The sequence below is a fragment of the Lynx rufus genome, unplaced genomic scaffold, assembly GCF_022079265.1.
Source record: "Lynx rufus isolate CCGP_SWC_20201006 ecotype Redwood Valley unplaced genomic scaffold, mLynRuf1.p SCAF_2, whole genome shotgun sequence".
NCBI classification, from domain to species: domain Eukaryota; kingdom Metazoa; phylum Chordata; class Mammalia; order Carnivora; family Felidae; genus Lynx; species Lynx rufus.
In genome coordinates, this window is record NW_025814834.1 from 96202101 (window position 1) to 96215707 (window position 13607).

Below are 13607 nucleotides of genomic sequence, written 5' to 3' on the forward strand. Positions count from 1 at the left end.
GGGCTGATACTCTGCTGTAGGGCTGTCCTGAACACTGTAGGGTGTGCATGGGCACCCCCGCGCTCTACCTACCTCAGGGCCAGTAACACTCTCCCATCTTCCACCCACTATGTGCCAATGTTCCCTGATCACCACCAGCTGAGAATCACTGTGTTGGACGTTAGAACACCTTTGGAAAAATACACAAGAAATCAGGCACAGCGCTTGCCCCTGGGAAGGGGCACTTTGGTTTGCTTTTTTTTTTTCCACAGTACCTTTTTAACTCTTCACAAGCACATCTATTTCTTATTGAAACATAAACTTAAATACAAAAAGAAAACTAAAGAGACAAGGCAGGAACAATATTTAGGCAAGAGTATGCCACTGTGGAAATGCCCGCAGCCCTCTCAAATTATTTTTCCTTTATTTGTTATTTATTTTCAAATATTTCCCTCACGAACAGAAAAAACAAATGAACATCTTTGCGAAACGTTCATTCTAGCCCATGAAAGACTTTCTATATACATGGAAATAAACAGTCATTTTATTTCTTTTTAAGTTTTATTTTTATTTATTCTGAGAGAGAGCATGCACGCATGCGCCCAAGTTGGGGACAGGCAGAAAGAGAGAAAGAGAATCCCGAGCAGCCTCTGCATAGACAGGGCATAGCCCAATGCCAGGCTCAAACTCACAAACTGAACCATGAGATCATGACCTGAGCCGTAATCAAGAGTCAGACACAACCGAATGAGCCACCCAGGTGCCCCTACGCAGTCATTTTAAAGAAAATATTTCTGGTCCGTCCTTGGAATCACTTATTTTACACACAATTCTACGCTTGCTCCAGATCAGGGTGGAATGAAAACAGAAAAGGAGAGTATCCGTGGCCAGGCAGGCATCCAGTCCCCAGGGCCTCAGTGAGAGCCCTAATCAATTTTGCAAAAGGAGCAAAGGATTTGAAGCCAGGAAGCCTGGGTTTCTGAAACTCTGTTCTACACCTTCTCACCCTGGGGCCCTGCCCAAATCACAACCTCCCCAGACGCCAGTTTTTATTTATGAAACGGAGGCTGACGTGTACTTCATAGCGCCTCTGTGAGAACTAACTCACATGAAACATGCAGAGGTTTTTATGCACATGTCAAATATTATTACCTTTATTGCAGAGTTATACACATCATGATTCCCAACCAGAGATAACCCTTGGCTTTACCACAAGGAGTTGTATCATTGAAAACAGCTCTAGGGTTGGACTCACCAGCAGCAACAGCAGATCCATAAGGGTGGAAACAAGTATGAAACAGGTAACACAGCCAGTAGAGCACAGAGCTGCAAAGTGACGGGCGCCAGACTGCCTGGGTTCTGATCTTACTGGGTGACACTGGGCCACTTCCTTCACTTCTACATGCCCCACAGTCTGTCTAGAAATTGGGGATAACACTAGTACAGCTGATGGTCATTAGTTGCCACAGTTACGTTCTACAAAGTCACAGTGAACCCTGAATTAGGGAATGCTGAACCAATGCTCCCACGGGAAACATAGCATTAGGTTATTGTGAGCCTCTAGCCACATTTCTGTCAACTGATCAATTCATAATCATGTTTTGTGTTTCTGTTTTAAGACACCTATTTCATATTGTTGACTCATTAACACAGCCAGTATTGTAACTCATGCCTCATGATGCTTACCTAACACACATCAATTGTCTGTAAGGTACATCACAGCCTTCCTGCACCTAGGAACACGAAACAGCACTTTAACACTATGTTCAGGGGCCATTTTAAACCATAAAATCACCCAAGAAAAGTTCAAAAGTTCCCCCAAAGGAGGGGTACTAATTAGACCACAAGGAGAATACTTAGGCACAGTGTGAGACATGAAACAAGAAAGTAGAGTGTTGCATTGGTCAGTGTCAGCTAGGAATGTGCACATCAGGCAACTCAAATCTCCCTGCACTCTGGGTGTGTCTGTGAATGGCCACAAAAGCACCGCAACTATTGATTTTGCCGTTACAGATACGTTATAACAAGGAGGCAAATATCTCACAGAATCTTCAAACAACAAGGACTGACTGAACCTGCCTCACAGAGTTGCTCGGATGATTCAATGAATTAAGACAGATACAGCACTGAGAACTCTACCATCATGGCACACGGTGAGTATTCAATAGATGTTAGCCATTACTGGGGAGACAAAAGGCTCCAAAAAACATTACATGGTGTAAAAAGCCTAACAAAATGATGAAAGGGGGACATAGGTGGTAAAAGAGAAACACAGAGGGATATGGCATGGAGGAAAGGTCCCAAAACTCCTATTTCTTTCCCTCAATCTCTCACTGTATCTATTTATTTCCCTTCCTTTCCACCAAGAGGTACATACCTTGTGGCAACCATCCACCTTTTTGTTCTTAGATCCATTCTCTGCATGCCATGCCCTTTTTGCAACATATGCTAGGAAACCACATCTCCCAAAGCCCACTGCCATCTGGTTTCCATGCAGGGTTGGCCTACGGGAGGCACCAGCAGAAGCCAGGAGGGCAGCACAGGGAGGAAGCCAGGGTCTCTGCCCAGCGGCATCTCCTCCATGGATGCAGCTCTTCCCACAAGGCCCCGCGTTACCTTTGTGATTCCACCACCAGCTCCCACCATGCTGCAGCCCCAGGGGTGTGACAACCTCCTGGCTGCTAATCTCTGGATTGCCACAGATAGCCTTTTTGGTATCTCACCACTTCCATCCCCTCCATACTCACTTTTCTAGTCGAGTTCTCCCGCCACTCAAGTACACACAGGCTCCCGAAGGATGCTATGCCCTGCAACTCTGCCCAGACTCTCCCCCCATACTCACCTGCACCCCGCACCCTCCCACAATCTCACCTCCCTTACTTTGACTCTCTGGCTTCCCTGGATTGAGAGCAAATAAAAGTGTTCAGGGTTTGGGGGTTTCTTGCATGTGTGTGCGCTTTTCAATTCACTGTTGCGGGAAGAAAAAGCGTACGTATGGAAACATTAGAGCTACTTCAGCTTTTTATCAAATTACATCACCACGGCCACCTTTCAACATGGGCTACTGGCTGCCCCTGCACCAATGGTTTCCTTCTGCTTAAGTGCTATTTACTTTTTAAATACTAAGCATTACTCTCAACTCATAAATACCTGGATTGAAAAAAACCCAAATGCGGCCTATGGCACATAGCCAATGTTCTCTCATAGTCAGCACTGGTCATTCCTGGCTGCTGACAGCAGCCTGTGTAATCACTGTCCGTGAATTGAGGCAACTTCCATTCTCTTTGCTTTCCATTGTTTCTCACCCCACTGCATAAAAATGTAATGCCTGACCATCATCATGAGCAGGCATAAAAGGGGGAATAAATGAGTTCACGTGGATAAAAGAATGTAACAGCGAACACGGTTCTGCTAAGTGAATCAGAGAATCGGGAGAAGGGAGGCTATGGACAACATTCGCTACTCAGTGAATCCACGTTCTCTTCTCCCCCAACACACAGCTAGACTATGTTTTCTGGCAAGGTGGGCCAGGTGACGGTACCCTGAGTTCTGGGTAATGGAATATGAATGGCAAGGGGCTATGTGCTACCAAGCCTGGCTGAAATATTCTACCTGGCTGGCTGCTGCATGCTCCCCACAAACCACAGACTACAACAGACATCCCTGCAGAGTGCATCTGGAAGGGCCTGTCTTCAATGTCAGGACCGATTTGGTCTTGGTCACCAAATGACTTCTAAAAGGATCATTACCCCACACCACCACCACTAGCCTAAAACTACGAACTAGAAAAAACTTAACACTGGGTGCAAACTGACCACACACACAGCCACACACATACATGAAGGGAGATCCATTTGTTACAGAAGGTCCCTCATGCAGGACACATACCTTCCAAAAGAAATGGTCAGACATCTGCTTGAGATGACCAAAGTAGCATATGAAATAATCCCCGGCATGTTCCTTCTATAAAGATTTCTACAAGGAAACCCATTTGGGCGGGAGACTCAGGAATAAGCACCTGTTCCTGGTCCCCTATTTCCCGTCGGGGAGAACAGTGCTGTGCTAACCAATTTTCAACTTCTAGCATAAAAACCAAGAGGCAGAGATGCAAAGGTGGGCCTCCCAGCATATGAGGTACAGAGCTAAGACTCACGTCTCCTAAACCAGTGCTACTCAAAGTTGGGGGTGGGGGGCTCACAGAGCAGGGCCAGTCTACAAAGTACTTAGTGTGTAAAGAATAAGCACCAAACTTGAGGGTAAGTGTTTTGGAAGCTTTTATGGCAATGTGACAGGATAATTTTCTGGCTTTGAATCCACTAATAAAACTGAAGTCTTGTATTCTGGACTTCTTTTTTCTTTTTCTTTTAATTTCACTTCCTAATCATTTATTTTTGTTGTACCAATCCATGATGATTTAGAAGTTTTAAAAACCGTTGTTTCTCCAGTCACCAAGAACCCCCAAACTCTTCAGCCCAATTCCCAGGGTTCCTACATGGCCTTCCCCAATCCTCCCTGCCTCACCTGGGTTGTCCTCCAACCTCCTGGCTGGGCAACTCGCTCACCCACCCCCTCTCAAGATGGTATCTCATTAGATAAGTGGCGGCAAACTTCCCAGAAGCCTTTTTGATACACGAGCTGTGGGGACTGATTCCTGTAAGCTATCAGGAGGCTCTGATCAAAATGAAGAGTTAAGTGAATGATCAATCAACACAGCTAAAATAACACAGGACTCTGGTCCCAGAAAATGGTCACGGTAAGAGAATAAATGACTAGAAACCTGTCCATGGGCCTTACCCATGTTAATTAACCTGAGGGAGAGCCTCAGTCTGCCCCACAGATGCTGTCTATCCATCACTCCAAGCCTGAAGGGACAAAATAAAATGGCCATCACCTCTCTCCTCCAGGGAGGCTGACATACATGGGAAATTACATACTGGCTTTGGGAGACATAAGAGGCTCTCAACAGAGTGAGTCGTCTCTGTGCGTGGCACCAGGTATGATGAAGTGAACAGCCTTCGTCATTGCAAGGCCATAGGACGTGGAGACAGCATTAGCTGTGCCAAGCAGCAAACTGAATTGCCTGTTACAAGGGAGTGCTAAACTAGGGGCGCCTGGGTGGCTCAGTCGGTTAAGCATCTGACTTCAGCTCAGGTCATGATCTCACAGTTCATGGGTTTGAGCCCTGCATTGGGCTCTGTGCTGAGAGCTTGGAACCTGGAGCCTGCTTTGGATTCTGTGCCTCCCTCTCTCTTTCCGCCCCTCCCCTACTCACACTGTCTCTCTCAAAAAACAAACTTTCAAAAAAAAAAAAAAAACAAAAAACAAGGAAGTCCTGAACTAGCTGGAGAGGGATTTAAACACATACACATCTTCTTGAAACTCAACAGAGAGAAAAGCAAATTGATAGCAAGGACATAAGGAAAGAATGAACAAAGGAAACCACAGGTAAGGGTAGATCCAGATAGCACCAACCATCCTCAGAGTGTGGGTATGCTGGGGGGTGCTACAGGTCTAGGTTCCAGGCAGACCCCATTTTTAAAAATGTCCAGGGACTTGGGGTACCCGGGTGGCTCAGTTGGTTAAGTGTCCAACTTTAGTTCGGGTCATGATCTCACTGCTGATGAGTTCGAGCTCTGCATCAGGCTCTGTGGTGACAGCTCAGAGCCTGGAGCCTGCTTCGGATTCTGTGTCTCTCTTTCTGTCCCTCTTCTGCTCACGCTCTCACCCTCTCAAAAATAAGTAAACGTTAAAAAAAAAAATTTTTTTTTAATGTCCAAGGACAGAAGTATGGTAATTTTAACAGAAGCACCTTTCACAGTTAAGACATGTGTCATCAGGAGATCAGAAAGGGAGCCACCAGATACGGTGAGGAAGGGGTGGAGGGGGTACCTGAGTGTTTTAGTTAAGTCTCCGCACTTCTCTGGATACTTGAAATATTTAAACATTTTATTTTTTTTCAGGTAAAATCAGAGAAAGATACATGACATTGTTTTGAAAGCTCTTGCCAGGGACCAAGAATTGTGATTAGGTCCAGTCAAAGCCAGGCATGTCTTATGAAGACAACTGCTCTATCCTTACACATGCGCCCTGGCGATGACACATCTTCTACCCCCGCAGCCACATTTGTCCCTTCCCTCGGGCAAGGAGAGAAGCAGGGTTTCATCCACCATGCCCGTCCATCAGTACTGGGCGGGGGCTACCCGGCATGCAGTCCTACCGTCTCTGGGGCACTCGCTGGGCTCTGAAAGAGAGGAATGAGATGCCAATGTGCACCACAGGCAAAGGGCCAGGATGGTGACAGATATTCCTCAGGTACCAGTCTTCCCAAAGCCTGTGGTCACTATCAAGCTGGCTCAAGAGTCTCTTCCTACCCCACTGCAGGCAGGCTAGCCACCTACACACTGGACTTGGCTGCACAGCACACAGCCAAGGTCAGGCACTGACATTTCCTAAGACATGACTAATGTCCTGAGAACCGCAGAAAGAAATCTGAGCACAGGCAGAGAAGGGGTTTCATTTCAATCACATCTCAGGCCTGCCATCTAAGCCCCCACCTCTTCCAAGATTACTCATCTTTGACGCCAACAGGAAAACATCATTAACTTGAAATCCCATAATCTTCATGTGATGAACATATTTCAATGTCTATACTACCGGAATAATAAAACACACACCTTTTTCTACCAAAAACCTTTCCCGCTTTAGACTCATTCTTTCAGCTCGCTGTGCTGCCATGGGCCAGGAGCTGTGCCAGCCACTAGTGCTGAGAAGAACAGTTAAGGCCAATCCTAGCCCTCAAGGAATTTACAGTCTACTAGACCCACAGTAAGTAAAAGGCATTCTGATTCCACTTCACACCTTCTTCACTTTCTTTGGCTGTATGTGTTCACAAGATCTCCCGGTGTGGCTCTGGTTTTTATTTTTACCACAAACACTGCATCTTTCTCTTCAGGTCAGTTCTTAAGAAATGAAAGTTAGAAGGTGGTTCTTTGAAAAACTGGGGCATTAAAAAAACCAGGTATGGGATCTACAAGGCCCATCTGAAGAGCCTTTAAGTTTGTTTGTTGTTGTTGTTGTTTAATGTTTTCTTATTTTTGAGAGATAAAGAGAACATGCGACCAGGGCAGGGACAGAGATGGGGCTGGGGGGGGGGGGGGGGGGGCGGACAGACACAGGATCCCAGGAGGGCTCTGCACTGACAGCAGTGAGCCCGATGTGGGACTCGAACTCACCAACCATCAGAACATAACCTGAGCTGAAGTCAGACGATTAACTGACTGCGCCACCCAGGTACCCCTGAAAAGCCTTATCTGACATCTATTTTCCTCTCTTTTCACAGGCTCTGTGGTAATCAGAGTTAAACAGTTATTTGTTCTTAAGAGCCTGACCTAAACTGATTCATATGGTTACGCATCAACATAAAGATAAAGCCAGGGCAACTACTTCCTAAGTGAGAATGGAGATGGTGTGGGAAGAATGGTGATCTGTTTCTCTGCCTTCAGGAAGACCCAACAATGTCCACACTCTTGGGAGGTGCCTAAGTGTGTGAAAGTTACCTGCTTCCTATTCTGAAGGCTACTTAAAAGGATTATAAGAAATGCAAACTCAGGCACCTGGGTGGCTCAGTCGGTTAAGAGTCAGTCTCTTGGTTTCCGCTCAGGCCATGATTTCACAGTTCGTGAGTTTGAGCCCACCTCAGGCTCGGCACTTACACTGCAGAGCCTCTTGGGATTCTCTCTCTCTCACCCTGTCTCTCTGTCCCTCCCCTGATTATGCACGCTCTCTCTTTCCCTAAATAAATGAATAAATAAATTTTAAGAAAAAAAAAGAAATGCAAACTCATCTGTGATATGGCTTCCCAGTTACAAATGTCAATGCCAGCCAAGTCTGCTGTGTTGGGAACCCTTCCAACAACAGGTTGACAATAGCCCAATTCGACGGCTCTGGAGGAGGCTGACAGACAGCTGCTCTTTCAGTAGTCATTCCCAAAGGAGCCAACAGGCCTCCTTCAAAGGCAGCTAGATATGGCAGGCTCAAAAGGGAAGGTGACAACATATTTGGTGGCAGATAGACAAAGCCCAGGGGTGCCACACAATGCCAACACGTCTGCCTGCTCCATGAAGGCTGTCAACCCCACAGAGTGCACAGCTGAGAGCAGGAGGTAAGGGCAGACACAGACACGGGGTGGTGGGAGGAGGGGATCACAGCACAGGATAGGCAGAAAGATCTTCATTGTTCCCACAGCATAAGCCCCAGCAGCTGGGGATCAGGGACCTCAGACCCACCTCCAGGTCTCCAGGACGTCAGCCACTACCCCCAGCTGCCATGCCTGCCAAGCCTCAGAGGGCAGTAAACAAACTGCTCTGTCAGCAGTAAACTCACTTCCAAACAGACTCCTGAAGATACACTGTTCAGTTGTCCAGCCCCTGAAATGAAGTCCCATTACAATTAAGTCATGTGTGTACGTGGTGGGGTGGGGGAGATGGATTAAATGTGCCTATTTAATCTTAGACAAAATTCCACATCTTCAGAAATTCAGAATCCCTTTGAGGTTCCAAAAGAGACACTTCTTGTTTCTCTGGTTCCTCCCAGCAGGACAAACTCTGAAGGTGACAGCTAGAGAGAAGCCTCTGATAAAAGTCACATGGTCATATGATTTTCTAGCTCTAACATTAAGGCTTTTATTCCTATCAGACATTCGTCTGCTTGTGAGTTGCTGGGGTGTTTTTCCCCCCACTGTGGTATTTTTTTCCCCTGTGATGTTGTTAGAGACAAAGTGTGTTCAAAGACCCACATACATCAAAGAAACAGGAATTAAGTATGTTTAATGTTTCATTTTGTTAGCCCCATAACCTTGACACCCAAATCCTATCAGACTGTCAAATCTAAATACTCTGCTCCCAAGTCGAACATCTCATTCATCAAGGTAACCCTCAAGGGTGGCCTGGACACTAATTTTAATTGCTACGGGCTATTCAGACAGTTCAAATAATAAAGTACTTAGCACATTTCCTCCCCCATAAAATATGTTCGTAACTGAGGACTTAGTACATGTACTTCTTGAGCAATGGCTCCTTGATATAGACAGTTCGGAGACTGTGCAGTCTTTAGGAATCATTCTGTCCGATTCATCGGTTTGACTTCTATTCCCACCATGACCCTCTGTGTCAGGTTTGGGATGACTGGCTCTGAAGGAGCCAGCCATTCCATGTCAGGGTAACCGGCCATGATCAAGCTAAATCAAGTTGTGTTTGATAATGACTAAATAAAATAATCAATGGACTTCTGCTCTAGTCACTTGACTAATTCTAAGCAGCTAAAATATCCTTACCCAATTATCCCAAAAGATTAAGCTCCACCAGGCCTTAACCAGGTAGGTTAAGGCCTCAGGATTGTCCCCTCAGGATTGGAGCGGCACTAGCAAAGCCACCTCTCAGCCCTTTGGGACTAGGTGTCTATATTCTCACAGTTCCAAATGCTAACATCTGACTCAACTATTTGCACTTCTCCCTCCCAACGGCAAATATCCTGGGTCTGTAATCGGCCACATGAATATCTGCTTACTTCAGTACTTACATGGCCTAATGGATCCTCCTCCAATGCTCACTTCAGAACAGTAATCACTCCTGAAATCACAAAGACAAAGACACTGTTAAGTTTCTCCTCTTTAACTTCTTGACCTATCGCCAACAGGTTGACAAAGACCTTCTATGGACTTTATTTCTCCCATTTTGGAACCCAGTTGCCTTTCAACACAGTCTCCCAAAAAGAGATAGCCTAAAAATAGCCAGCTGGGAAGCCCGATCACTTCAACACCCAAAGGCATTCACCTAAAAAAAAAAAAAAAAATGTATGATCGCACGTGTTAAGACCCCAAATCATCCATTATTAGCTCAGTAGGAGCAAGACTATGTTTGGCAATGATGGGGCTTCTCCAAATCTCGGGAGGCATTAAACCCAAGCTTTTACCAATTCTAATGCTTTTCGGACTAGACTGCATTAATATACACACACAGTCCCAAATATATGTATGCACACATTTTTAAAAACAGATAGCTCTATTACCAAAAACTAAAGAGTTTGCAATAGAAGATAAACCCAATTGAATTACATGCCTGTTCATTCAAATGGAACAGATTACTTGTAGCCACTTCACCTTCAAGAAGAAGAAAAAAAAAAGAGTGAAAAGCATTTTAGAAATAGATCTATGTGCTTCTGATAAAGCTAGTATTTTCCCTCTATAATATTCCTTTATAAAATAAAAGGGGGGGTACATGTCCTTTAACAGATATATACTGCATGTTTCTGATATTCCTGGAATTTGTCAGCAGAGAATTAGAAAACTGAAATAGTTCAACAGTGAGGGAGGGAAGGAGACAGGGGGAATGGAGGAGGGAGGAAAAAATAAAAACCATGCTGCACAGACCCATCTTCAAGCGGACTGCCCAGAAGTATTCTAAGACTAACCAACTGCTTCACCACTGAAGAACCTCATGGAAGAACATGATGCATCATTTTCTGCTACAAAATGTCTGAATTAGGCTATTTTTTTAAGTTTATTTATTTATTTTGAGAGAGAGAGAGTACAATCAGGGGAGGGCCAGAGACAGGGTGAGAGAGAGAATCCCAAGCAGGCTCTGCACTGACAATGCAGAACCCAATGCGGGGGCTTGAACTCACAAACAGTGAGACCATGACCTGAGCCAAAACGCAGAGTCAGATGCTTAACCAAGTGAGCTACCCAGGCGCCCCTGAGTTTGGTTATTTTTTAAATCAAAATCTTTTACATCAAAATTGTTATATGGTCTACAGCATACAACTAACTACCCCTCGCAGCATTAACACCTGTGTGTCAATGATCTCTGAGCAATACCAGACAGCTGTGTGCCAGGGCACTTGGAAGAGGCTCGACCAGCGGTCATTCCAAACCACCAACTCCAGCCATCAGTCCTACCTCAGAAATGTTTACTGAAGAAGGACAGAAGGTCAAGGGCACCTGGGTGGCTCAGTCGGTTAAGCAGCCGACTTCGGCTCAAGTCATAATCTCATGGTTAGGAGTTTGAGCCCCACATCTCTGTGCTCAGAGCAGAGAGCCTGCTTCAGATCCTCTGTCTTCTCTCTCTCTCTCTGCCCCTCCCCCACTTGCATGCACTCTCTCAAATAAACATTAAAAAAACTTTTTTAAGTGGACTTCATTTAAGAAAAAAAAGGAAGGATGGAAGGTTAGAAAGCACTCCGTCAATGTCAGTGATTGTGTGGCCCCCTTTTTATATCAGCCTCCATTTGGACACAGCTCTGAGGTGAAAGAACAGTTTATAGGGATGCAATACTGTGAAACCAAAGAAGCTGCTAATTCCACCAAGTCCAGTCATCAAGATGTATTTTAAGAAAACAATCCTGAGCATTTTGGTCAATACCAAAACCCCTTCAATCATGTGTAGTGGCATAAGCTAGCAAAATGAATATCTATGTGCCTTAGACCTAAATGATAAAGGCCTACTTTCTGTGTTTTTGCTCTTTTCTGTCTGTTTTCATCAACATCTCAACTGGTGCATTACAGGGCAATTTTCCGAGTAAGGGCTGGGATCGAGCAGTTAAGATTGTATGATTTTTTAAATGTGCATGATGTGCCTCCTCCCCCCACAAAAAGTTCAATGCTCTCAAATCTGAATTTTTCTTTGATAATACATTAACTAAAAACTCAACCTTGATTTCCCCTTAAGCATCAGACAAGCTATTCCTCAAGTCCTATGAAAACGAGTGCATTACCCTTGGCTCTATCATTAGCAAAATTCATGGTCACTATGAAACCAAAGGGCCATTCAATTCCTATCCTCAGCAAACTTTCATGTTCATCTCATCTTAAATTATCATTTGCTGAGGAGCTAAATAAGTAAAACATTAATGAGAACTTAGTCACTTCTAGTTAGGTCTCTAGATCAAGAAAACATGGAAGTCCTTTCTCCTTCCTCATTTTGTTTTTTAGTTTATTTATTTACTTTGAGAAAGAGAGACAGAATGGGCAGTGGGGAGGCAGAGAGAGAAGGAGAGAGAATCCCAAGCAGGCTCTGCACTGTCAGCACAGAGCCTGATGCAGGGTTCAAACTCACAAACCATGAGATCATGACCTGAGCTGAAACCAAGTGTCTGATGCTTAACCCATTGAGCCACCCAGGCACCCCTCTCCTTCCACATTTTCAGAACAGCAGCACTTTACAGCTTCATCAAGATTTCACCCACACGTTTGTTTTCTGGGCATTAATAGCCTCCCTTACTCTCTTCTTGGGCTCACGCTTTGATTTTCCTCCCTTTCTTAATTACACCTAAATTAGGAGAGCATTTGTAAAGCATCATGGGAATTCAATTCAATCTAAAAAGAAAAAGGTGGTGAACACAGGAGACAAAGTCAGTGAAAAAGTAGCCAGGAAAAGCTGGAATCCCATTTTCAACCAACATTTAACCCCATGATTTGTTATTTTGGATAAAAGAGATTACAAATGGGTAGCAAAATACCCTACCTGACCAGCTCTGCACTCTAGGGTGGTATTCTATAAGGAATCTGCCCTGGAGTTTCTTGCCTCCCACCCCCTTCCCTTGCATGTTTGAGAATCACCACCACAGAACCTCCTTTGGATCCAGTAACACATGATGATGGTGGCCAATTCCAGACCTAGGGGTCTCACACCTCCTCGCCCCTCATGTCCTTCTGCACCAGAATCTTCTGGGTTGATCCCCTTCTCAAGTTTACACTCAAGTTTTTCACTGTCTTATTCCCTATGAAACATGTCTCTCCATGTCTCAGAATCATGATGCCAAACAACCGTGGACATAGCTCAAAACAGTCTTTCCCTGTCTCCTTTCCTGGAGGTTAATAAGCCAAGGTGGCTCACGGACAGCACCAACGCTGTTCCATACATGTATTCATGTGAGAAAATAGTTGAAGGGAGCGTATGGCTCTGTCCAAAGTATCTTCATGCCTACAGAAATCATTTCAAATGATAAGATGTACTTACTGGTACCTACGAGAGAATCATAAGCATGTTTATAAGCTTTTATCATTCAATCTTCCTGATCAAATATCAGATAATATCAGATAGTCACATAGCAAAAAAACAAAACAAAACAAAACCACAATGGCAATGCTGGCTTCAAATGGCTTTCATCTTATGTGGGGCAGGGCAGCTAAATTCACCACACAGTGAAATTTTGCACAGTTACAAAGATCTAAAGCGATCCTTGACATCAGAACTTACACAACTTAACCTTAAATACTTTTGGTTGCAACATACTTCAAAACTTTCTAGCACCTTTCCATTTCAGGGAGACCTCTCATCGCAATGCCACTGAAACTTTCCCCCCAAATACAGTCCAATCTAAATCTGCCCCACATTGCTCGTGCTGCCTGGACTCAAAGAGAGAAGTCCAATGCTCACAAGCTGTGTGAGGACCACCAAGTGGCTCTCTCAGTCTCCATCTTCTTGTGTCTGAACAGAGGTGATCATGGTGTCTCATTCACAGAATGGCAGTGGGATTCATCTGAGCTAACACAACACAGCCAGAACCACAGCTACCACCTCAGACAGGGAACCCTCCACAAATATTAGGGATTCTTACCGCTGTGGCTGCTA

At 44.8% G+C, this 13607-nt stretch overlaps 1 protein-coding gene across 2 annotated transcripts in view; it reads right to left on the reverse strand.

The window, feature by feature from the left end:
• MGAT5 (alpha-1,6-mannosylglycoprotein 6-beta-N-acetylglucosaminyltransferase) overlaps window positions 1-13607 on the reverse strand; it is a 341458-nt gene that overhangs the window by 284207 nt on the left and 43644 nt on the right. For both annotated transcript variants that reach the window (XM_047084129.1, XM_047084128.1), the window contains exon 2: window positions 9556-9605. The gene's annotated coding sequence lies outside the window, so the exon portion shown is untranslated. The remainder of the gene's footprint in view (window positions 1-9555; window positions 9606-13607) is intronic.